This window comes from Tamandua tetradactyla, chromosome 7 (assembly GCF_023851605.1).
Source record: "Tamandua tetradactyla isolate mTamTet1 chromosome 7, mTamTet1.pri, whole genome shotgun sequence".
Classification (NCBI taxonomy): Eukaryota; Metazoa; Chordata; class Mammalia; order Pilosa; family Myrmecophagidae; genus Tamandua; species Tamandua tetradactyla.
This window is the reverse complement of record NC_135333.1, coordinates 174,619,562-174,643,125: the sequence shown is the minus strand read 5'-3', so window position 1 is coordinate 174,643,125 and position 23,564 is coordinate 174,619,562. Positions and strand designations below refer to the sequence as shown.

Genomic DNA, 23,564 nt, shown 5'->3' with positions numbered 1-23,564 from the left:
ACCAGAAGAGCCCAGGTCTCCGAGAGATTTCAGTGCCCTGAGCCTGGCACAAGGCCGCAGAGCCGCCGACCTGAGGGAGCTTTGGGGACAGCCCGGCGAATGCCGGGGAAGTGACCAGTGTGACCCAGGCACGGCCAAAAGGGCCTGGAGGCTGGGACCAGACCCTCTGGCCTGAGAATCCCAGGCCGAGTCTCGCCCGGTGCCAGCACGGAAATGAGGCTGAAATAGAAAATAACTGCTACAAAAGCTAACAAAGTTCAGTTTTTTTCTGATGTTGTTTTCCCAGCTTTATTTACATGCAATACACACAAATAACGTGTACTCATGTAACCATGCGGTTTGCTGAATTTTGGCTGTTGCATGTGGTTGTGTAACCCCATCACCAGATCGAAAACACCGACCCCCGCCGTCCCGGGAGGTCCCCCCTGCCCCACGGCCACCACCGCTCCCACGTGGCCGCCCGCAGCCGCCGCCGGCCGGCCTCCTCTCATTTGAGTTTTGCGTTTTCTGGAATTTCATATAAACGGAAATCGTTCCGTGCACAGCCTGCCACGTCTGCTTCTTTAGCTTCACAAACAGTGTGGGCTGAGCTCCTCTCGTGGCGGGGGTGGATGGCTCCCTTCCTCTCACTGCCGGACAGTGGCCCTCCGTGGGGCCTGGCCGCAGCTGGTCTCCCCGGAGCTGATGGGCGGGTCACCCCGACGGGCACTGAGGCCACGAAGACCTCAAAATGCCGGAAGGGGCCCGGTGCCACGGCAGGGTCGCGGTGGGTCCCGCTCTGGTGGGGCTCGAGCAGAGCCGCCGGGCTGGGGTGCCGGCTCCCCGTGGCCACCCGCCCCCACGGCCAGGTCCCACCTCGCGGGCACCAGACGCCCCTCCACGCCGCTGCCCCCGTGGACTCCCACGCCTGTGACCGGGGCCATGTGGTCCTGAAGAAATTTACCAAGGGTTTGCTCCACCAGCTGAGAAGGCTGTCGCTGCGGTCGGCTAAGGCGGATGAAATGCCACATACCGGAAAGGACTGGCTCTCAGCAGGGGACTCATGAGCTTACACGTGCCCAGTTCTGAGGCTGTCCCGGCCCGGCCTCAGCAGGACCGCGCTGTCCCCCCGACACAGGCGCAGGTTCTGCTGGCCTCTCCGCCTCGCCAGGCCCCACTGCTTCCGGCTTCCGTGTCTTCCCCTCTGGGCTTCTCTGAGCTTTTATCTGCACCTTCTCTGTCTTCATCCTCTACTCTCTTACAAAGGGCTCAGTGGGAGGATTTAGACCCATGTCTCGACTGAAATAATCTTGTCAAAATTTCCCACCCCCAACAGGTCTACACCCGCTAGAGTGGATCAAAAGAACATGACTTTTCTGGGGTGTAGACAGCTCCAGATCAGTGCCCTTCGGAAGCTTCAGAAGCAAGGAGGCAGCAGAACCCTCCCTACTAGGACCCCAGAAGGTGAGGCCTGGGGGTGCGGCTGAATCAACAGTGGGGAGCAGCACCCCCGCCCTGCACAGAGACGGCCCCCGCTGTGTGATTCCACGGAGACACGTGCCTTGGGTGACAGGGGAGACCCGCCAAAGTGACGCAGTGGCCACTTGCCAAGGTGGCGGCCTGGGATCTGGGTGGCAGAGCAGCCCCGTGACAGCCACACTCTGGACGCGGTGAGAGGAGAGCTGAGCCTCAGGCTGGCCCCCGGGCCCCACCCCACGGGCACCACAGACTGCGGCAGGGGGTGGCCTTTGCCTTTTCCGCACATTGTATCAGTGCCCACCAGGCCCCTTCATCTGTTCCCATCCCTGCAGATACAGTTATGTGGGTGCCCAGTGGGCAGAGTGGGGCGTTTTGCAATAAATGTTTCAGTTTGCTAAAGCTGCCTGAATGCTGTATACGAGAAACGGGTTCTAGTATAAAGGGGATTTGTTAAGTTACAAGTTACGATGAAGGTGTCCAGATTACGGCACCCGCGAGGGGAGCCTCCTTGGAGGATGGGCAGCTTCCGGGCCCCTCTGTCTGTGGGAAGGCCCGTGGTGACGCCTGCTGCCCTTCTCTCCTGGGGGGCTTCACGGTGGCTCTCTCGGCCCCTGAGGGTCCTGCTGGTTTTGTTTCTTAGCTTCTCTAAACTCTCTCGGTTCTCTTAAAAGACTCCAACAAGCAGATCAAGATCCACCTGGAATGGACGAGGTCCCATCCCCGTGGAGACAACTTCATCAAAAGGTCCCACCCAACAAAGAGTTGTCCCAACACGACTGGGTTAAAAGAACATAGGTTTTTCTGGGGTACATAACAGAGTCAAGCCAGCACCTACGTATATCCACAATTTTTAAAATAATCCAAACTCAATCCCTACTTCCTCCAGAAGGCTTTTCCTCATTGCTTAAATCTGTAGCGATTCTTCCTGCTTGCAATTATTGGACCAATCCCCGTAATCCAGCAGCTATACGCTGTCCAGTACAGCTGGAGACTTTTTATGGGCTTTTTTGCCTGTCTCTCTGGCCACACCGTATAAGATCAGGGAGGTCGGCTTTTGGGACCTGTTACCCTAATTGCAGGTCCCCAGCACGCGGCCCACGGAGCTCACCGTGGATTTCTGGATTCACTGGGCCACCTTCCTATTGAGAACCTACTGTGTGCTAGACTCTGCGAGAGACTTCCATCCCCACTGCTCGCCCTCATGGCTGTACCCAGGGCCTGGCTGGCAGTGCTGCCTGCTGAGCCCCAGTCCAGGTTCAATAGTGTAAAAGAATAAATAGTCAAGTAAAAGAATAAAAAGTAAAGTAAAAGAATAAATAGTAAAGGTTGTTAAAAGAGAAGTTTATCAAAAAGAAGGTAACGCAGGTGTGCCCAAGGGAGGGACACGCCCTGAGCGGAGGGGCCAGCTTGTTCTATCGGGAAGTTCTGTGGGAAGCAGGTTTCCATAGTAACCTGTGACTACCAGGTGCTCTGTTTGTTCTAGGAGGAGGCAGCTAGCAGACTCGTGTTTGTTGTCACATACCTGAACTTGTCTCTGGGCAGATGGCCAACCATCTTCATGGCCCTAAGCTTCCTAGTATGAACTTAGCTTGCTTTGGGCCTGAAATTTTACAAGCTTTTATGGCCTGAGGAGGTTGCAATGGTTTGGGGAGGTTTAGGGGCTTTGGGGAAATATTTGTCTTAGGAAGTCTGCAGCTGAAATCTGCAGTTCCTTCAGGGCTAGATAAGAAACAAGGGACTTGCAGTTGTCTGTTAACTCTTTCAGAGCTGAATAGGAGACCAGAGACTTAGAGTTGTCCTATTTTTCCTGCTTCGTGTCCACCATGCAAGCCTGGCAGGATCATCCCCTTAAAAAGATAAAACAACTGACAGCTGTTGAATGCCGGAGGTGGGATTTGAGCCAAGGCTATCCCTTGGAGTGACTCAACCATGTTTGTATGTCCTAGAGCTATCCCTAGCTCCCCCGTGCACGTCTTCTCAAGATCACACCTGCTCAAGACCAGCCTTGAAGGTGCCGGGGGACAAACGTCATGAAAACTCAGGACAGGGGCAGTGGGGGACGGACACGGACGCGGGGCGTTAAAGGAGGGCTTTTCCACCAGCCACCTGGGGTCTTCCCTTCACACCCAACATGCTCCCAGAGCCTGTCCTTCCTGCCGGGAAGGAAATCCCAGCCACACCTCAAGCTTTAGATTCTTTCTGGCCTTCTGCAGACAGGAAAGGGCTCTCGTGAATTAGCTGACCCGAAAGTATTAAGTGGTGGCCGGAGGGAATTATCTCAGAACTCTGTGTCAGAGGTGGTATTTTCCTTGTGCTGTGTGGGCAGGCTGAGATAGTTGTGAAATATTCTTCCCCAAACGTAAAATTCCTATATGTCAGAGGAAAATGAGCAAAGTCAGAGAAACTAAAATGTGGCAAAAATATTTATTACAGAAAAGACAGATAAAGGGCTAAACTTCTTTACACATAAAGAGTTCATAGAAACACAAAGACAACCCGGCAGATGCGTGAACAAAAAACATGGATGGGGTTTTCACACCCACAGAAAGGAAATACAACTAGGCAGTAAAATATGGGGAAATGTTCACTCTCAGCAAAGAGCAAACCAGAACAGCAAGACAGCATTTTTAGTGTCAATGCTGTCTTGGTAGCTGTGCCGTTTCCGCCTCCCTCCATCCTGGGACAGTGGGACGGGCGGGTCGTGGGGCTGCAGGGAGGAGAGAGTCAGTCGGGTGGACACGAGGACCCTCACACGCCCGCGGGCGCGGGACACGGTGCTGCGGTGATGGGACGTGGTGCTGCAGCCAGCCAGACCTGAATTTGCCTTCGACGACTCACCTGTGTCTTTAAGCCCCAGTTTCTTCACCTGTGAAATGGGAATAGTGATACATATTTCTCAAATTGTCGTGAACATTAAACAAGTGAAGTCTGACCCCTCAAAGGCACCCGCTGCAGATGTTGCATCAGGAGCTGCGGACACAGATAAGCAGGGACAGCAGCGGACCGTTTCAGTGGGGCAGCGGGCAGGGCAGCCGCTGGTGGTGGGGCTATGCCCACAGCGGTGCCACGTGAGTGTCCGTGCCAGCACTGGGCTCCTGGGCTGGTTGTGTGCTGTGGTTTTGGCTATTTCCCAGCCCTCGTGGCATGCCTCTGAGTTACTCATCATCCTTTCAATACATTCCTGTTCTTCCTAAATCATCATCGATTCTGTGACTTGCAGTGAAGAACCCTGAATATACAGCACGCAGGGCGTGAAAGGAGAAGCAAAATCCATAGATAGATGAGCAACATCTACGGAGACCTGCCGGTTTCCTCCCCGCCCTGCCAGGCAGTAAGCTAGAACAGGATGCCAAGTACCAGTAAAGGTAGAATATCATTCTACTATGTAAAAATCTTTGTTTTCCTCCATGTGATGGCCCAGCCGTGCCCACATCTGACGGAAGCAGAGCTAAGAAGTGGGTTACATGCCAGGAGACAATTCTCAGCCTCTAGCTGAAAGTGACTTTGAACACATCACTTCGAAGTGGACTGTTGTCATATTCGGGGCTACTCAGCCTCTTTTAGCCACCCCACACTACAAGTCCCTTACACTCGGGCAGGAGCCAGAGCTCTTTCCGCCTCCCCCACAGCTAGGGCACCACACCCAGCCCTGCCAGCCAGACGTGCCCAGGGTGGCAGCTTCCGAGCCGTGGCTGGTGCCCTCCCCCACCGGCAGCGAAGGCTGTGGGAGAAAGAGGCCATCTCTGCTGGGAGCAAGGGAAGGGAGCACGACCAAGCTCCAATGGCATTTCTAAATTAACAAATTTGGACAGCTAAATACAAGCTTTATGGATGGATAAAACCAGGCAAAGCTGGAAAGTAACCTTGAGGTCTCTCCTGCCAAAAAAGAGACAAGGCTGATGAAGAAAAAAAAGAAAAGGAAGCTTTTGGAGTTGGCTGAGCTCAGAAAACTGGAAAAGGGCTGTGCCACAGAAAAGGGGCCCACAGAGCCTGGTATCAACTCCAGTTCTTTGCTGATGAAAGTGGGGGCTGGGGACTGGTCTGAAAAGGAATTTTTTTTTCTCTCTCTCTCCCTCTCCTTTTTTTTTTTTCTGTTTTTTCTCTCTCTTTCCTAAAAGTATTCTAAGTAGCTCATTGGAGAAAGCCTTGGGCATTTTCAATGGTTAGCCCTGACCCAAAGGCAGAGCTAAGCTATATCCGAGGGACAAAGTAACAAGTCAGTGAAGGAGATAATTCCCCAAAGGGCACATCTTCCCCAAGGAAAGGGGGTGGGTGGGGCCCTCCTCCAGAGAATTCAGGCCCCAGGGGCAGGGAATCAGAAGCAGCCTGAGCTTGCCCTCCACCCCAGCCTCTGTCTCAGTCACGCCCTGGCGGGGGGGGGCGGGGGGGGGCGTGTCTGCTGAGAGCTGAAGGCTCTGCGCCCCCCCCCCCCCCCCACTGGGGCACTGTGGACTGACCGGCATCACCTGCTGGGTGGACAGGGAAAGTGCAGGGTCTAGAAAATTCCCAGGGATGTCAGACTGCTGGGCCCGTCCGCAGGAAACCTGACACTGATTCCAACCCCCTCCCAGACCTGGGCCTTGCCTGGGAAAATCTGATTGGGGCCACTCGTATCTGAGGAGACCCTCCTCAAAAAAAGTTCCACATCGGCAGGGCAAGAACCAGAAAAACGAGCTAAAAATGACAGAATAAGTTCAGCTAATGAATAAGTTGGACTGAATGCCAAAGAACAGATGGAGAACAAAGCCAAGCAACAAGAAAACCCAGGTAAAAGAGTGAAAATGACCCCAGAATAAACTAGTTTAGGAAATCAGATGTCTGGACACTAGTAAGGCACCACGAGCCACACTAGGAAAAATGAAGGCATGGTCCAGTCAAGGAACAAACTAACATTTTAAACAAGATACAGGAGCTGAAACAACTAACTAAAGACATTCAAACAAGCACGTTAAATCAATTAAAAAATCAAATCAATGAGTTTAGGGACAATACGGCAAAAAAATGGATATAAACAAGCCATTGGGTAAATATATAGAAGAATTTGAATGCCTGAAAAAACAAATGGTAGAACGTAAGGGAATGAAATGCACAATAGAAGAAATGAAAAGCACAATAAAGACTTACAAGAGCAGATTTGAAGAGGCAGAGAAAGGATTAGTGAACCAGACATCTGAAATCCTACACACAAAAGATCAGGTAGGGAAAAGAATGGAAAAATATGAGCAGGGTCTCAGGGAATTGAATGATAGCATGAAATGCACAAACATATTTTATGGGTATCCCAGAATGAGAAGAAAAGGGAAAATGAAAGGCAGAAAGAAGATGAAAGAAATAGTCACTGAAAATTTCCCATCTCTTATGAAAGACAGAAAATGACAGATCTCAGAAGTGCAGAGTACCCCAAACAGGATAAATCTGAATGGACTCACTCCACAACACTTACTAAGCCGATTGTCAAAGATCAAAGACGAAGAGAGAATTCCGAAAGCAGCAAAAGAAAAGCAATTTATTGCATACAAGGGAAGCTCGGTAAGACTACGGGGGGATTTCTCAGCAGAAAGCATGAGGTGGGAAGGCAGTGAGATATGGAGAGAAATAACTTCCAACCAAGAATTCTGTATCTAGCAAAACTGTCCTTCAAAGATGAGAGTTTAAAGTATTTTCAGACAAACAGACATGGAGAGTTTACAGACAGGAGCCCGGCTCTACAAGAAATATGAAAGGGGACACTACAGGTAGACAGGGAAGGACAGGAGAGGTGAGGAGAGGAGTGTGGAAATGAAGACGATCGGCAAGGGTAAAAAGGGAGAACAAATAAGACAGGACATGTTAGAACACAGTCATGACAGATGCAATGGTGCCCTCAAAGACTTTAGGCTGAGTCCAATCAGCCAGAAACAAAAGGACAAGTACTGTGTGGTCTCACTAATATGAACTGTCATCGAAGAGCAAACTTTGAGAGTTAAAGTTGAGTACACAGGTTACCAGGTGAGAGAAAGAGGGCAGACGTTGGGCATCTGATAGGGAGGGAAGACAGAATATTCCACAGGACAGATGGTAAAGATGCAGAAATGGATAGCACAACACTGTCTGATAGCACAGACCGTAAGTGCGTGAGCCAGGCTGAGTACTGGAAGAGGAAGCCTAGGGGCATGGGGGACCCCGGAAGGAAAGATAGAAGAGAAAGGCTGGGACTGCATAACGTGGCAAAACCTAGAGGGGAAAATGATTGTGGCTAAATACACAACCATAAGCATGTTTTTGCATGAAGGAGAACAAGTGAATGTCAACAGGGCGAGGTGTTGAAAATGGGATGGTATATAGAAAATCACAATCAAGGAAAGTCAGGGTCTGTAGTTAACAGTAGCATTGTGAAATGCTTCCCTGAAATGGAATAAGACAATAAACCAACACTAAATGTCGATAGGAGGGGGATATAAAAAATAGATATGGGATTCTTGGCAGTGTTTTTCCTTTTTATTTTGTTTTATATTTATTCTTCATTCATTTTCCTCTTCTTCTTTTTTTGCAGAAGAAATGGAAATGACCTCATCTGGATGGTGGTGGTGAAGGCAGAACTGTACTGGGAACCACTGATTGTGTACTTAGGATGGATGGCATGGTGTGAGGATAAAACTGCTTAAAGAGAAGCAGAAAGAGAAATAAAACAAAAAAATATGAAACACAAAAAATAAATAAACAGAGAGTGACAAGTGCTGGAGAAGATGTGGAGAGAGAGGTCCCCATTCGGGTGGCAGGGAAGTAGGGAGGTGCAGCCCCTTGGAGGCAGGTGGGGGCTCCACAGGAGGCTCACACAGGGCTGGCATGGATCCTGCAACCCTGTTATTCGGTGCATCACTGAAGAACTGAGAGCAGGGACAGGACGGACGTGTGCTCACCGGTGCTTATGGAGGCTGTAGTCACCAAGTGCCGGGGATGCAGGTGGCCCAAGGGTACAGCGACTGATGATCGGAAGGGAGAGCTGCGGTGCACACAACAGCTGCGGGAAGGAAAGTCGTGAGGCTGCAGCTAGGGGAGTAACCACGAGGACAGCATGAGTGAAATAAGCCAGCTTATATGGAATGAAAAGACAAATATAACACCTTACTAATACGGGTGAGCTACAGTGTGCACACTCTGAGAATTGAATCTGAGCACACAGGTTATCGGGGAAGCTTATTGTAAAGTTTCCTAGACTGTAAGCCCTTACAGCAGTCTGGTCTAGTCCTGAGTTGAAACTGTTATTTCTAAATTCTGAGATGCGGCACTCTGTGTACACACACCTGAGACTCAGAGCTAGAGCTCCGCAGCTATGAAAGTCAGCATTAACCCGTACAGCAATTGTTTAAAAAGCTGAAAAAGAGATGAGACTTCGATTAGAGACATGAACGAAGCTGATCTGGTTAGGACTAAGGTAAGTCAGACTAAAGGGGAAAGGATGATATTGACTGTATTTTAGAACTTCAACTTCTAGGTGAGACCAAAGGAAGAGATGCTTATTTGGTGAAAAATGTATATTTTCTGTAGCCACACTATCTAATTTAACTTGTATGGTCAGTTTATTCAAACAACATAATTATATGGAGTCTTGAATAGGAAGTGAGATTTTGGTGTGTTCAGGTTAGTGTAATGCCGCAATACATCCCAGAGTAATCTGGGCAGAAGATAAAAAAGTATTTGTAAAGTCCCCTTGAGGGACTGGTGAAAAATGTGGAAATATTAAATTTCCCCACCTGTAGAAGATTTAATATGCATGCAAGCATTGGGGACTACCAATTCAATAAGCCAAGCCCTCCCTTGTTGCCTGCCCTTATGAAATTTATTCCTGCAAAGGAGAAGTCAAAACTATTTATAATTATGCCTGAGTTACCCTCAGAGAACTTCTTTTGTTGCTCAGGTGAATTCTCTGCCCTCCCCACCCCGCCACCACCACATGGGACGTGACTCCCAGGGTTGTAAATCTCCCTGGTAACCTGGGACAGGACTCCTGGGACGAGCTGGGGCCCAGCATCACGGGATTGAGAAATCCTGGTTGACCAAAAAGGGGAAGAGAAGATTGAGACAAAATAAAGTGTCAGTGGCTGAGAGATTTCAGAGTTCGTCATCCTGGAGGTTATTCTTATGTACTATACAGATAATCACTTTTCAGTCTTTTGTTTTGTTTTGTTTTTCTTGGCATGGGCAGGCACCAGGAATCGAACCCAGGTCTCTGGCATGGCAAGCAAGAACTCTGCCACTGAGCCACCATCACACCACCCCCCTTTTCGGTTTTTGGTGTATTGGAGTAACTGAGGAGTAGTACCTGAAACTGCTGAGCTGTGTTCCAGTAGCCTTGATTCTTGAAGCTGATTGTATAACAATACAGTTTTTGCAACATGACTGCGTGATTGTGGAAACCTTGTGTTGGGTGCTCCTTTTATCTGGGGTATGGACAGATGAGCAAGAAGATAAGGACAATAAACAAATAAATAATAGAGGTGATGGGGCAGGGAACGTTTTAGGTGTTCTTCTTTACTTTTATTTTTATTGTTTATGGAGCAATGAAAATGTCCAAAAATCGACAGTAGTGATGAATGCACACTTATATGATGATATGTGAACCACTGACTGTAGACTTTGGACGATTACATGGTACGTGAACGTCTATCAGTGAAGTCGCATCAGAAAAAGCATTCCTCACCCCCTCAGCGAGCGGAGGGGAACCGACGCAATCCACTTGCCATGGTCACTGGGATTTGTGTCTGGCTGAGGTGTCCCAGCTGGTGCAGCAGGCCACACAGTTGGCGCGGGCAGCATGAAGGACACTCTCTAGTGATGTCCACTAGCTGTTGATGCCTGGCTGGCCGCTGGACCTGTGGGCCAGGGTCTGGTATGCTCAGTATCTGCTTTTCCGAGGAAGCCATGCCAGTGCTTCCTTGGCTGTGCTCGGTTGGGCACTGCTGCAGCATGGCTTAGAAGCCGTGCTGGTCATCCACCCCTGACTAGGGAAGGCCATTGCCAAGGTGACCGGGCATCTTTGCATCAGTCCCTCCACCTGCAATAAGGCATTATACGCAGCACACGGTTGCTTTCCCAGCGGCTGTATCTCAGTTCTGCCCGTTCCGTAATTGTGACCAAAAGCCAAGGAGCATTCGTTTAGAATTTAGAGTGGCCACAGACCCACCCAAAGCCAGCACCAGTGCGTTTCCTCCAAGTCACGGTGGGTCTGGGCCGACTAGTGCCCTTCTGGCTCTGTCAAAAGCAGCCTGCTTGAGGCCCTCCAACTTCCAAGTAGGACCCTTGCTATTAGCATATGCAAAGGCTCTAACATTTGAGTTGGGTGAGGAACAAAAGGTTTCTAATACCCCAACAAGACCAAGAAAGTCGTGGTTGTTTTGGTGAATACAGCAGAGGAAAATATTGTATCTTATCGATTACTGCAGAAGGAATAATTTTTGTCTTACCCAACCATAGGACACATAAGAATTTGACAGTTCAAATAAGGCATTGCAGTTTGTCATAACTAATTGCCCTTCCCTGATAGCCAAGGTGAGATAACAATGAGCTTGAGACTTCTTTTAGTTTTAAAAAAGAGTTACTGGTGAACATGACATCATCAATAAATGAAATAGTGTTACACTTGCGGGATAATTCCATTTAGTCAAATCCTTTGTCATAAGACTGTGGCAGATGGTCGGGCTAAGTAAGCAGCCTTGTGGGAAAATCCTTTGTTCTTTCCAGGTGAAGGTAAAAACAGGCTGACTGGCCTTATTTCAGGAAATACTAAAGAAAACATTAGTTAGATCCAAAACATAGCGGTAATAACATAATGGACTATTAATTTCTTGTAGTAAAGAGAGAACCTTTGGGACCACTGCATTCAATGGTGGCATTACTTTAGCCTCCTCTACCTGGAGTGCAGCAGCTTTAGCCACCTACTCCACCTCAGTAATCGTCTGTGAGGCTCCTAACAGGGGCTATGCCATGGTGGTCTCCTTTCTCACTCAAATTTAGTTGTCCTGCTGTCTGTTGCAAAACTAACAATCCTACCAGAGTTTTCAAGGCCTCCCCATCCTCTCATGGTGGTGTTCATTATTCTAGGAAAGCCTCCCCACATGGACCATAGAGGCAAATTTGGGATTTCCCCCATGGATGCTCCCTTCCCAAGATTCCTGCCTGCTGCAGCCCATGATTCCTTGGTCTCCTGGCTGGCTCGCCAGTTGTTCCAATCAGCTCTTGAAAGACTCAAGTCAATGCAGACTTAAGACCAAAGACCATGCTGGGCAGAGAAAGACTTAGGCATGAACTTTATTGCGACATATGAACAGAAGATTCTTCCTAATGGCTGCCAGTCAGGTAATGGAACTTAATGCTCTTCAAAAGGAACGGGGAGTGCAAGAACTTACAAGGGTTCAGGACAAGGGTGAGAGAGCAGAGCTTCACCAGGGTCTCATGACACAGGGGTCTAGAGGTTTATCATCAACAGGGACCAAGGGAGGGGAGTTTTAATGTTTTGTTTATGATACCATCTGTACTTTTCTCCCACCCCTAGAGATGTGATGACCTTTAACTTCTGTCCTGGTCATTGTAAGTGGCTACCTGCAGTAACTTATTCTCAGTGTGGAAGGCGGCCCAGGCCGTGGGTCTCCACACATTTTCTTGAGTAGTACTAGATTATGCTCAAGAGTGTTGAACTTGAATCAAATAGTCCCCTTTAGGTGAGTCCTGGCCAAGCAACTGCGTTAGTCAGGAACATGTGGCTTCAGAAATCCAGCTCCAACAAGCTTGAACCAGAAAGGATTTAATTGTCTTCTGTAATGGCTCTGGCGGGGCAAAGCTGGCCTTAAGCATCACTGGATTCAAAGTCTCAAGCTGTGTCATAGGACTGCTTCCAGTCCTCTCCTTGACTCTCCCTTTTGCTGTCTTCATTTCCAGACAGCCACTTCCTTTCCCAGGCTTCCCTTCTTCCACCTCAGCCTCCATTGCAGAAAAAGCATTTCTCACCCTGACCGCTCCAGCGAGAGTCTTGAGCTACTTTCTGAATGGTTAACCATGACCAGGGATCTTCTCCTTGGCCAGACCTGGATGGAATGTTCTGCCTCGGAGCCAGAAGTGGAGTCAGCTCCACCCAAACTACAAACTCCAGGATGAAACCTTGGATGAGGCCTCAGGAGGCGACTACTCCTAGGCAGAGACTGATTCTGTTATAGGAAGTGATGTTAGATAGGTTAGTTTCCTAATCCTGTTCTAAAAACTTAGGGCTTAGAACAGCACACGTTTCTTAGCTGATGGTTCCAGAGGCCAGAAATCCAAAATCAATCTCAGTGAGCTAAAATCAAGGCGCCAGCAGGCCTGTGTTCCTGCCTGAAGGCTCTTGGGGAGAATCTGTTTCCTTGCCTTTTCCAGCTTCTGGAGGCCACCTGCATTCCTTGGCTTGTAGCTTCTTATTCCATCTTTAAAAGCAGCAGCACAGCATCTTCAGGTCTCTCTAACTGACTCTGCTGCCATCCTCTTCCGAGAACCTCTGTGATTACATTGGGGCCACAGGGGTAAACCCAGGAGAATTCTCCTGGCTCAAGAGTTTTAATATAATCACATCTGCATAATCCCTTTTACTGCAATATATTCACAGGTTCCAGGACTAGAAAGTGGGCATCTTTGGGGAACCATTATTCAGCCTCCAGCCCTGAATGAGAAAGAACAGAATTCTGTGCAGCATTTGCAGCTGTCCAGAGGTTATAAGCGTCGATTCAGGACAGTTGTGAGCAATGAATATTGTATGGTTAGAAGTCTGTGGACTTCAGGTTGGAAGTCATGTGTCCACATCCAATCTTTGCCATTAATTGTCCTCTCTGAGTCCCGGTTTGTCTATCCGATGGGCACTCTGCCTCATTACTGAGTAGCTGTGTCATAATGTTCACGAAAGTATCATACGAATGCAAATGCAATGACCACTTCTGGAATGGTCCGTGGGTGATAGGAAATACCTCTGTGCTTTCATTTGACCCACCTCTGCAGTCATCCACCCAAGCCCAGGTCATGAGGCCTGTTTCCCCAGAAAAGGCAAGGCCAGAATCCCGCTGGAGCACAAATGTAACCCATCAGCTTTGAATCTTGAAGTAGCATTGAAAGTCAGGATTTGTCAAGACAGAAAAGGATTTTCTGTATTTCTTTAGCTCCCATTTAACACATTAACAACAGCCAGGCCTTGTTGCCCAGATGCCAAAGATTATTCCAGATATGATGTGGCTTGGAAGATTCTAGAAAGCCATGTGCTCATGCTTTGGTGGATTATGGGAGGAAAAGGGAAAAGGAAGCAGAGTGAGCAGTTGACATGTTGCAATTCTTGTAATTCCTTCTCAACTCTTGCCTTGGGACTAAGCCAAGGTGGATGATTGGACCAGAAGAGCACATGGGAGACTCTGCAGGGAGAGCGTCTTGCATACTTTCCAAGGGTAACTCAACAGGCAGCTAGGGGAGAGGTTCGAGCTGTAAAGAAGTCCCCAGGTGGCCACATTCAGCCCAGGATGGCAGCGTCAGCTTATCACACCAACCCTGGCTTCTCCAGCCTTCTCGGGATATGCAGCGTTCAGAGAGCAAATGGCTTTCAGCAGAACCTAGAACCTATTATGACTCAGAGACCACCAGTTCAGGAATCAGGAAGATACACGTTGATCTGAGACCCCATGCACAAAAGAGTTAACGTGACAGACCTGAGACTGCTTGCCAAGGCTGGTTTTTGACTGACATCTGGGAACTTAGGATGGTCCCCTCCTTTTCCCAGGACTGATGAGAGTGCCTTGCTGTGCCTAAACTCTGTAAAAACAGGCTGATTTATGCTGAATACTTGCTTTCCTTCTGGGAGCCTGGAAATTTGGTTTGTGCTAGGCAAAGAAGGGCTGCTTCCCCAGTAAAATCCTTGGAATCCTAGGCTCAGTGCCCCTTTCTTGGTGGATGACATTTCACATGTATTGTCACAACTCATTGTCTGAAGCATGTCCTGGGCATCTCCACTGGGATGACTCGGGGGGAGAAGGGGGGACAGCAGCTGGCAGGATGCCTGGGGGCCTCCCAGGAGTTGGCAAACCCCTCTGCCTTCACCTGGCCGCTGGTTTGTAGGTCCGCTCGCTTACCGTAACTCCCGGGGGCTACACTTGCAGTTTGTGCAGTTTCCTGTACATATTTTTTGTTTGTTTTGATGATATTGTTCGTTTTAATTTTCCTCCATGTATCTTTCTTCTTCTTCTTTTTTTAGTTAGTGAAACTGTGGGTTCCTATGCTTTTTTTTTTTGGCATGGGCAGGCACCAGGAATTGAATCTGGGTCTCCAGCATGGCAGGTGAGAACTCTGCCACTGTGCCTCCACGGCCCGCTTCCTATGCATTTTTATTTTTAAGTTTTACATTTTATGGTGGGGATCCCCGTTCTCTGTTTTAAACATTAGCTTCAGGACGGCAGTTCCGGGAGACGTCTGATTCACAAGCGGAGGCCCTGAGGCGCGTGGCCGTGGGAGGTCTACACCCTGCAAACCCAGTGTGGCTTCTCCTGCCACATCCGCGTCCCCTTTCCTCGGGACAGCGGCACAAATAGAGACCTGGCCCCAGGCCCAGAGCACGCCGGGGGGCAGGAAATGGCCCTGAAGGCAGCCCCTGGGCCCCCTAGCTGGCTGTCCCATCCCTGTGCAGCTCGGGGCCTCCTGGTCCCCACACAGGACACGCCCTGTGAAGGGCTCAGCGTGGACGCTGGCCGTGTGGCCTCTGGGTGTCCCCTCCGAGGAGCAGGAGTTCAGGCCCTGAGGCTGCTGCGCCCTGAGCACTGCGCCCTGCGCACTACACCCTGCGCACTGCACACTGCACACCACACCCTGCACACTGCACACTGCACACCACACCCTGTGCACTGCACACTACACCCTGTACACTGCACACTACACCCTGTACACTGCACATCACACCCTGCGCACTGAACACTACACCCTGCGCACTGCACACTGCACACCACACCCTGCACACTGCGCACTGCACATCACACCCTGTGCACTGCACATCACACCCTGCGCCCTGCGCACTACACCCTGCGCACTGCACACTGCACACCACACCCTGCACACTGCACACTGCACACCACACCCTGCGCACTGCACACTACACCCTGTACACTGCACACCACACCCTGCGCACTGCACACCCCACCCTGCGCACTGCACACTGCACACCCCACCCTGCACACTGCACACTGCACACCACACCCTGTGCACTGCACACCACACCCTGTGCACTGCACACTGCACACCACACCCTGCACACTGCACACTGCACATCACACCCTGTACACTGCACATCACACCCTACACACTGCACACTACACCCTGCACACTGCACACCACACCCTGCACACTGCACACCACACCCTGCGCACTGCATCCTGCACACTGCACACCACACCCTGCGCACTGCACACTCCATGCTACACTCTGCGCACTGCACACTGAGCACTGCACACTACACCCTATGCACTGCACACTGCACACTACACCCTGTGCACTGCACACCGCTGGGCCCCGAGCAGCGTTTTCCCTCCTTTCCTCCCAGAGCCTCACACCCACATGCCTGCCCCAGCTCAGCACACACCACACACACAGGTACATGCTCACACACCCACAAGCACACTCCCACACACATAACATTCTCATGCGCAGTCACACTCACGTCCACACACTCATTCCCACACACACTGCTGCACATCAAGAACAACTCGTGACAGATGCCATTTCTCAGGGAACCTAGGGCAGGGTTTGTGAAAGTGTGTCCTGTGAACCCAGTGGCTGCTGCATAGAACTGCACCTGCCTCTGGAGCAGGGTCAGTGCTAGGAGCCAGGAACCTGTGCTGGGGGCCAGGAACCTGTGCTGGGGGCCAGGAACCTGTGCTGGGAGCCCCAGGAACTGTGCTGGGCCCCGGGAACCTGTGCTGGGTGCCCCGGGAACTGTGCTGGGAGCCCCGGGAACTGTGCTGGGAGCCCCGGGAACTGTGCTGGGCCCCGGGAACCGTGCTGGGAGCCCCGGGAACTGTGCTGGGAGCCCCGGGAACTGTGCTGGGCCCCGGGAACCGTGCTGGGAGCCCCGGGAACTGTGCTGGGAGCCCCGGGAACTGTGCTGGGAGCCCCGGGAACTGTGCTGGGAGCCCCGGGAACTGTGCTGGGCCCCGGGAACCGTGCTGGGAGCCCCGGGAACTGTGCTGGGAGCCCCGGGAACTGTGCTGGGAGCCCCGGGAACTGTGCTGGGCCCCGGGAACCGTGCTGGGAGCCCCGGGAACTGTGCTGGGCCCCGGGAATCTGTGCTGGGAGCCCTGGGAACTGTCCTGGGAGCCCCAGGAACTGTCCTGGGAGCTCCGGGAACTGTCCTGGGAGCCCCGGGAACTGTCCTGGGAGCCCCGGGAACTGTGCTGGGAGCCCAGGAATCTGCATTCATAATAAGTCGCGTGTAGGTTTTGCGTGTCACAGGCCTATGCTCCCCGTCGGGGAGAGGCAGCGAGCGTGGGGGGCACCAGTGGAGGGGCTCCTGAGCGGGGGTGCAGAGGAAAGTGGGGTCTGTGCCCAGCCACTGACCTGCTCGCAGAGAGGAAAGCAGAGGTTGTAAATGTACAGACTTTCTCTTTTTGCGAGAGGCGAACCCTTTCACAGAGCTCCCCATTCACAACTGCCACCGGTACAGATGCCAAATAGTTCCTCCTTGACAGCCATTTGTGCTCAGATACGAAAAGAATATTAAAATATGCAAAATTTCTAGAAGAAAACATTAGAAAAAATCTTACTGACCTTGGGTTAGGCAACGATTTCCTTAAAAGGACACAAAAACATGAGCTATAAAAAGAAAAGGATCTAATATAACTTATGTGGACAGCATAATTGAACACCATAAGTACATGGGAGGGCATGAGATTTTGTAGGTTTGTCCAGAGCGTTGCCCCGATAAATCCCAGAGTGATTTGAACAAAAAAGTATTTGTAAAGTCCCCTTGGGGAAATGGCGAGAAAGGGGGAAAATTCAACTTCCCCCATGGAGAATTCCTGATATTCTCACCAGCAGTGGGAACAACCAAATCAATAGGCTGATTCCCCAATCTTGAGGTTTATTCATATGAAACTTAACCCCACGGAGGATAGTCTAAGCTTACTTAAAATGAGGCCTAAGAGTCACCCCCAGAGAACCTCTTCTGTTGCTCAGATGTGGCCTCTCACTTTCATCCAACACAACATGCAAACTCACTGCCTCCCCTCTACATGGAACATGACTCCCAGGGGTGTGGACCTTCCTGGCAACGTGGGATAGAAATCCTAGAATGAGCTGGGACGCAGCATTAAGGGATTGAGAAAACCTTCTGACTGAAAGGGGGAAGAGAGAAATGAGACAAAATAAATTGTCAGTGGCTGAGAGTTGAGAGGTTATCTTGGAGGTTATTCTTACGCATTAAGTAGATATCACCTTGTTAGTCAAGATGTGATGGAGAGGCTGGAGGGAACTGCCTGAAAATGTAGAGCTGTGTTCCAGTCGCCATGTTTCTTGAAGTTGATTGTATAATGATACAGCTGTCACAGAGTGACTCTGTGATTGTGAAAACCTTGTGTCTGATGCTCTTTTTATCTATGGTATGGACAGATGAGTAAAACATGGATTAAGAATAAATAAATAATGGGGGAACAAAGGTTAAAATAAATTTAGTAGATGGAAATACTAGTGGTCAGTGAGAAGGAGGGGTAAGGGGTATGGTATGTAGGAGTTTTTCTTTTTCTCTTTTATTTCTTTTTCTGGAGTGATGCAAATGTTCTAAGAAATGATCATGGTGATGAACACGCAACTATGGGATGATATTGTGAGCCACTGATCACACACCAAGTATGGAATGTTCATATGTTAAGAACGTTTGTGTTGTATGTTGTTTTGTTTGGTCAATTCATACATATGTGTAAGAAAAGGATCAATGAATTGGACTTCATCAAAATGAAAAACTTTTGCTCTTCAAAAGATAGTTATGGACATTAAACTGCAAGCCCAGCCAGAAAGCAAATATTTTTTTTAAATATATCTAACAAAGGACTTGTATCTGGAGCATATAAAGAATTTTTAGAACTCAATAATAAGAAGTCCAACAACCTAATAAAAAGTGGGCAAAAAATTTGACCGAACACTTCACCAAAGAGGCACTGCATAGAGAAACACACACGTGGAAAGTGTTCCGCATCCACCGTCATTAGGGAAACGCAGGAAAACCGCGATGAGGCGGCACTGTGCATCGCCGGGGCAGTTAAAATGAAGGAATACACACAGCAGATCTCAGTGAGGGTGTGGAACCCCTAGCGCCCCTATTCTGCGGCGGGAATGCAATGTGCTGCAAGCATTTCGCACTCACTCTGGCAGTTTCTTATAACGGTAAACACTGCCTACCATGTGACCCAAACGTCGTACTTCTAGGGTTTACCCAGGAGAAGGAGCGCTCACGTCCATGCCCGGCCTTGCAGACAAAGGCTCATCGCAGCTGTGCTGGACACAGCCCCAAACTGGAAAGCCCCAAACGCACACTGACAGGGGACGGATGAACAGGCGGCCGTGTGTCCATCACGGGGACGCTGCGTCCATCTGCGGGGACGTGGCTCAGCCGCAGAGGGCAGGGCCACAGGGACAGCAGGGGTCTCAGAACAACTGAGTGGAAGCAGCCTGACCGAAAAGCACCCGCTGTGCGACTGCATTTATGTTACATTTTAGAAAATGCGAACCAATCCGTAGTGAGAGATCGCAGACCAATGACCGTTTGACCTGGGGTGTGCGGAGGTAAGAAGAAGTGAATTCTGCTGGGGCACTGAGCAAACGCTGAGGGTTGAACACTATCTTGACTGTAGTGGTGGCTTCACCGATGTACAATGATGTCAAGACTCACCAAAGTATAGAATTCATCGAAGGTCAATTGTCCTTCAATAAACTTGAATAAAATAAACCTTAAAAAAATTTTAAGTACATTTTAAAGAGAATAATAAAAAATACCTACCAGCCTTTACTTGTTTGGGGTCCATCCTTGCAGCAGAGAAAAGCATTCTTACATTTTATCATTATTATAAATTTTACAAATGCTACACCACGACATATAGTGGTGAAACCCGCTGACACATCCACCTGTTGCTTTTCAGTGGATGACCTGGCCTCTTCAGCGTGCTGTGGCGTGCCATCCGTATGTGAGTCCCTGCACTCCTGCAGAGGGGACCTCTCCGTTCCTCGAACTACATCAAGCCCTAGCATTTCACCCACTAAAAACGGTCGTGGCCTGATTGGCTTCTCATCACCCTATGAGTGTCCCTGTCTGGGCAGTGAGCGCAGCTGCTCTATAACTTGCTTCTTGAGCCTGAATGTGGCTTTTTAGCAGAAGCTTTACGCTGTGTGCTTGAGATTCCAAAAGCCACTTACAAGATACAGTCCTTTCCTTGTCAAACGGCTGTGGTTAAAGTCCAGTGTCTTCAGCAGGCCGTCCCTGCGGTCACACGGACAGATTTGTCAGCAGCCCCTGTAGCCCCCATTTGTGTGGCTCAGTAGGTATCTCAGAAGACGGCAGCTCCTCCACGATGGCTTCTGGCTTCGGTTCCTGCATGTGAGTCTTCGTCACTAACTGCCATGGATGGGGTCTCTTCCCACAGAGACCTGCTCAGGCCCGAAGCCCTGGTCAGGGGCACGACCCCCTGGAGACAGGCTCAAAACCCCGGCCCTGGGGCATGATCCCCTGCAGACAGGGTGTTTGTGATGCTGACAGTTCAGCATCACAAAGCCCAGCTGAGCCGGGGGGCCTTGGTCAGCAGGACTGAGCCTCAGGGACCCCGGGCTGTGGGAGGCAGCAGGGGAGGCACAGCTGGGGGGCGGGGGCACAGGTGCGGCTGGGGGGCGGGGGCACAGGTGCGGCTGGGGGGCGGGGGCACAGGTGCGGCTGGGGGGCGGGGCACAGGCGCGGCTGGGGGGCGGGGCACAGGTGCGGCTGGGGGCGGGGCACAGGCGCGGCTGGGGGGCGGGGCACAGGTGCGGCTGGGGGCGGGGCACAGGTGCGGCTGGGGGGCGGGGGCACAGGTGCGGCTGGGCTGCCGCAGGCCGCGACCCGCATGCTGCAGGCCTTGGGGGAAGCGCGGTCCCTTGGGTGGCCGGACCCAGACTCTGCAGCCTCCACCCCCAAGGCGGTGGGTCCCTGGGTGCACGCCCATCCGCACGGCACCCACACGCCAGCCCGGGAGGCCGTGAGCCGCCAGCACCGCCCGCTGCCCGGACGTGGAGTCCTCTCACCGCCACCTCAACGCCAGACTCAGCACGCGACCCTCGAGAGGATTCGTAAAATACGAATGTCCACAAAATAGGAAGCAGCGGACACAGTAAATAACTGAGAAAATCTAAAGGCTACAAAACGCCCTAAGACAATTCCCTTCCAGCCCGCACAGGCTGTGCTTTGCGACGCGTCCTCTCCCTGCACTCAGGCCCCTCACGTCCGCCACCGCCCCCCTTTTCCAAGTTAGGGGAATCCACGGAGAATGACCCCACCCTTTGCTGGCGCTGCGACGTGATGCAGGGCCATTCCGTGTGTCCCCTCGGCAGGGTGCGGCACCGGGTGATCCGGTCAGACGCTGGTTTACGTGTCGCTGCCGCGCATCTGGGAGGGGCGATGGGTCTGTAAGGAGCTCACCTGAAGTAAGGGAGAGTATTCCAGGAAACCCGATGGGCCGGGTCCAATCCGTCTAAAGGCCGCACGCACAGAGCCCAGCCCTCCCCGCGGCAGGAGAAGCTCCACGTCCGCTGCCCTCCACGCTCCACGCGGCCTCGGCCACTCCCGTCCCGCGTTAGGGGCCTTAGAGCAGCTGAATAAATCGACGGATCTCACGGGTTCTGTCCTCTGGCCGAGCTGCCTCGTCGGGCCCGAAGGACCTTTCATGAAATGGCAGGCAGGACGGCGCTCTGCGTCCTACTGCGATGCCACCACCGCGTGGCCGGGAGACTGCACAGAGGACGTGTGCCGTGACGCGGTCCCTGCGTCTCACCGACCCGCTCAGGAAATTCTCTGGAAACTGAGGGTTCCGTCGAAGTCTGATTTCTAGAAACTTGGGTCCAAAGTCTTATTTCTGAATCACTCACTTGGGCCCCTTTCTGCATTCAGATCACTACTCTTTTCTTTCCTATTTTTTATCTTTTTTTATTGTGAAATATAACATACATACGAAAAAAAAGCAATAAATTTCCAAGTACGTTTTAACAATTAGTTGTAGAACATATTTCAGAGATTGACATGGTTTTACATTTCCACAATTTTAGGTTTTTCCTTCTAGCTGCTCCAAGACCCTGGAGACAAAAGGAAATATGAAATGCAATGATTCAGCAGTCTACTCACTTGTTAAATCCCATCTTCTCTGTTATAAATGCTCCTTCTCCTTTGATCTTTCCATCCCACTCTTTAGGGGTGTTTGGGCTATGGCAATTCTAACTTTTTCATGTTGGAAGGGCTGTCACTAATATGGGGTAGGGAGATGGAACTATCTGAAGTTCTAGAGAGGCTGGGCCCTCTTGGTTTCAGGACTTATCTGGTCCAGGGACCCCAATGGAGGTTGTAGGTTTCTGGAAAGTTACTCTAGTGCATGGAACCGTTGTAGAATCTTATATAACACCCTACGGGTTCTTTAGGATTGGCTGGAATGGTTCCGGTTGGGGTTTGGCAGGTTATGATAGGTAGTAAGGTCTAACTGAAGCTTGCAAAGAGTGACCTCCAGAGTAGCCTCTCGACTCTATTTGAACTCTCTCAGCCACTGACACCTTATTGTTTACACTTCTTTTCCCCCTTTCAGTCAGGATGGCAATGTTGATCCCACGGTGCTCAGCCCTGGACGTCTTCTCCCACGGGATGTCATGTCCCACGCGGGGGGAGGGCAGGACTCTTCCTGAATGCTCACCCCCGACTTCTCAGCTCTTTTTCTGAGCAGTGTCTTGCAGTCCTGCATAAACAGCCCGTCAGGTGCTGCTTGGCTCGGGGCCCTCCACCCCACTGCTTTGCTCCCTGTCCCTGACCCTCGTGAGCCAGTGCCCACAGGGCCTGGAGCCACGTGGAAAACAAACATCTCATCTCCTCATGTGAAAACTGAGGATAATGATACTTTTCCTAGTCAAGTCCACAGGACTGCCGTGAGAATCTGCGGGGATCCCGCTTCGGGTGGAGGTCCTGCGACTTGCCTTCCGCGGACCCGCCTAGGTGCTCTTCATCCGAGTGGAGGGGGAACCTTCCCCGGAGACCGCTTCAGGGAGAGGTATGGGGCGAGACCATTACCCGAAGGACGGTGCAGAGAGCCACTGACAACCACGCAAAGGGGGTTAACAGCAAGAGCGGAGTTTATTCGCAGGAACTCTCTACGCAGGAGCACGCTCGGTAGGCAAATCCCGAGGAGCCTCCCCGCAGGCGGAAGGGGCTCAACTTATATAGGTACAAGACAATAGGGGGCGTGGCGAAGGCGGGGACAGGAGGGAGCGAGGACCCCCATACGCGGAGGGGAGGTGGCGAGACGGCGGGAGGTTTACATATTCATAAGTTGTTATATAATTTTGCGCATGCGCAGTCTAGGAATGCTAATAACCTATGAGAGTGCAAGACCCAAGCTACTAAGGCACGTGACTAAAGATTGGAGAAGAAGGGCAGGAAGTGGGGTGGGGACAGAGGGGGAGAAACAGAGGTTGGAACTACAGAAAGGCATGCAACAAGAATCAAACGAGATAAAGGACTACTTTGAAAGTGTAAAGTCATACAAATGAAAGGGTCATCATGACCGTTGTAATTGTCTTAGTTATTATTATTACTGTACTAAACCTGCCGATTACTCTCCTCCTGCCCACACGCCCTGGAAGGGAATTTGCCTTCATCTGCAGGCCCCAGTGACACTGAGCCACTGCGTGTGTGCCAGGAGGCGGGACAGGTCGGGGACCGAGGACTCTGGGCAATTCTGCACCAGGAGTCTGGAGGAATTTATTCTGCATCCTCTGTGTCAGTCAGGATTCTTATATTGTAAATTTCAGAAAACCCAACCATTTTTTAGCAAAAATTACCTATTAGCCCATAAGCTTAAAGTTCACAG

General features: G+C 50.9%; 1 long non-coding RNA gene across 3 annotated transcripts; it reads right to left on the bottom strand.

The window, feature by feature from the left end:
* Nucleotides 1-7,921: 7,921 nt before the first annotated feature.
* On the bottom strand, nucleotides 7,922-20,195 carry LOC143690326 (uncharacterized). Of its 3 annotated transcripts, XR_013179136.1 has the most exons (4): nucleotides 19,475-20,195; nucleotides 8,742-8,811; nucleotides 8,358-8,487; nucleotides 7,922-8,094 (listed from the first exon to the last, which is right to left on the bottom strand). It is a non-coding gene; the product is annotated as an uncharacterized LOC143690326 (long non-coding RNA). The 3 variants fall into 3 exon arrangements; XR_013179134.1 differs by having other exon boundaries at nucleotides 7,922-8,487; XR_013179135.1 differs by having other exon boundaries at nucleotides 7,922-8,458.
* Between the last annotated feature and the right edge of the window lie 3,369 nt (nucleotides 20,196-23,564).